The sequence below is a fragment of the Manis pentadactyla genome, chromosome 9, assembly GCF_030020395.1.
Source record: "Manis pentadactyla isolate mManPen7 chromosome 9, mManPen7.hap1, whole genome shotgun sequence".
Lineage (NCBI taxonomy): Eukaryota > Metazoa > Chordata > Mammalia > Pholidota > Manidae > Manis > Manis pentadactyla.
Window position 1 is genome coordinate 82086055 of NC_080027.1, and position 2717 is coordinate 82088771.

A 2717-nucleotide genomic window follows, 5' to 3' on the forward strand; every position below is an offset into this window, starting at 1 on the left:
TTTGATATTCTGTCTAAAAATTTTTAACATACTGATGTAAAATTTATCACACACACACACACACACACACACACACACATTTATTTATTTATTTATTTATATTGGAATTCTAGCTCATAGATATCCCCAATTCAAAATTAACATTACAGGACCTTTCAAATATATTATTTTCTGTTTGCTGAAATGTCTACACATGTAGAACGTCAATTTAAAATTCAGAGAATTCTAGTCTTATCTCTCTTTTCTATTTTATTCACACCCATCCACTTTATGTAGCCACTTTCATTTATTACTCTATTACTTTTATATCAAAATAAGCAAATGATTGTTTTTATATTAGTTCTTCTTTTCTCCTATGAAAAGTTTGCATATTATATACGCTGTTCTGCACCTTTCTTTCTTTTCTTTATCTTTTTATAATATGGAATATCACTAGTACTTCAGAGAGATCTTCTTTATGCTCTTTGATGGTTGGGTGATACTGCCTTTTAAGGGTTTCATAGTTTATTCAATGAACAGACCAGCTTTACCAATGGAATTTTGTTCTTAAAATTACTGCTGAAATGTGCCCACATTGCTCCCTACCTATATAGGTCCATATTTTGGTAACATCATTGGTAGAAGTTCCCAGGAACTCTGAGATAAAGGTTTGCATGCAGGAAGTTTGTTAGAGACTGCTTTCAGTGTCAACACCTGGAGAGAAAAGGAAATAAGCAGGGTTGAACAGAGGGAGAAATAAGGCTGCATTACAGTATTAATGAAAGCCTCAGCCAACCTTCCTAGAAGCTCTGGAGCTGGTACAGTCCTTCAGAGTTATCACAAATTATGTTGCAAGGTTTAGCCTTTATACCACCACAACAGTCAATAATTGGATGTGGAATATGCTGCCAGTAACTTAGGGTTAGTCAACCTTCTTCACCTGAGAATTGAAAGTTTTCAGCCAGCAACCTTAGCAGCAATTAGGTGACTATATCAGCCCTAAAGGAGACATCAGTGCAGTATGATGTAGAATCTATGACATGTTACCTCTTATGTCACTTGAATCCACTTGGATCATATCAATTCAGACTTTGGTGAGCCTCTTCTCCTGGAAGAAGTCACAAGAGAGAGACTAGTAGGATGAACTGTAGCACTTACCACTATAACTGGTCTTGAAGCTGCAACTAATTATCATTATTTTCTATTACTATCCATTCTAGATTCCCCTCCCTCTCACTAGCACCTCTGCTGGTCTTAGTGGCTCACTCTGTAGAGTGAACAAGACCTTCATCCTTGAGTAGTTTATAACCCTGCTTCCCGTGTCATTAAAATTTTTTAAAATTTTTATTTGTTTATTGAGGTACATACAATAAAATGCACAAACCTTAGTGTACAGCTTGATGAGTTTTGATTTATGTGCATACTCATGCACCCATCACCCAGATCAAGATATTAACATTCTCACTATTTTCTCCCCCTTCACCTACTGAGCACTGGCCACTAGACTTACCCATGTATCACCAAAATCGGGCAATGGAGATCTAAGAGATAGCCAAGTGGGTAACTTGGATGTCTAGTATATTTCTTCCTCCTTCTATTTTATGACAGTAGTCCTACTTCCTCTTCATGATGCAGGTCAATTACCCCTACAAGGTGAGTTTTATTCTTCCCTGATGGTCCTTTGAGAGGAGGAGCCCACAATAGTTTAGTGGCAGTCTTAGCTCAAAATTCAGTGGATCTTTTGCTGGTTATTTGATGAAACATTTCCTCCTTTGGGAAGCAGAATTTCTGATCCAAAATAGCACAGAGTCAAGGGCAGAGGTGTGAGTCACAAACTCCTCAAGTGGATCACTAGACAATAAAGGAAAGTACAGGCCTTCCATCCCCTAGCCCTTGTTTGTCAAATCCATATATTCTACTCATTGGAGACAGAACATCATATAATGGGTGTTGATATATGGGGTCTCTGATATAAGGTACATGTGATATAAAGTGTCCTAGGTGCTATGACTACACCATTTCATTACTGAGGCCTCTGAGGCACAGAGAGATTAAGTACCTTGTTCAATTTCTCAAGCTAGTCAGAGATGAATCCTGGATTCATCTGGAAATAGGAGAAGATGGAAAAAAGATCCAGGATGGCTTTTTTAAGAACGTCCTTAACCATTCAACATCATAACTGTTCTCCAACCAGCCATATAAATCTCCAGTACCAGTTTATAAAGGAGAACTTGAAGAAAAGATGTGTCTCTGGTCAGGGGGAAGCATGTCAGTCTTGCATTGGAGCCTTGATCCAATCAATTCTGGTCAAGAGACCACAGAAACTCTTAGCCCTTTGGGCTTTGGTTTCCACTGAAGTGAGATTAGATGGTTTCTCAGGTGCTTTGGCTGTTTCATAGTCAAACAATAATTATCATTGTGGATTATGTTGAATTACCTGGAATTTGGTAAAATGGGTCCATATTTTCCCACATAAATGGGACCTCAGCTGCTTACGTGAGATGTCAGTACCATCACAGCTTTTCTGGAGAAAACATCAAGATGCATCTTTTAACCCTTAGCTTTGATGGCATCATTTGAGTGAAAGGTACAGATTTGTCCTAGAAATTAAAACCTGGTGACAGCGGGCCAGACACCTTGGGTCACAGTGAAGAGAATTCCTTACTTCAAAGCTAGCAGCCTAAGTGTTATTCTGTGTGACAAGAGGGTGAACTCTAAGAGCCCCTAAAAATTGGTGA

At 38.3% G+C, this 2717-nt stretch overlaps 1 long non-coding RNA gene across 1 annotated transcript; it reads right to left on the reverse strand.

The window, feature by feature from the left end:
• Positions 1 to 230: 230 nt before the first annotated feature.
• Positions 231 to 2504, reverse strand: LOC130684741 (uncharacterized). The gene is made up of 3 exons (XR_008999077.1): positions 2417 to 2504; positions 1027 to 1087; positions 231 to 693 (listed from the first exon to the last, which is right to left on the reverse strand). It is a non-coding gene; the product is annotated as an uncharacterized LOC130684741 (long non-coding RNA).
• Positions 2505 to 2717: the final 213 nt, after the last annotated feature.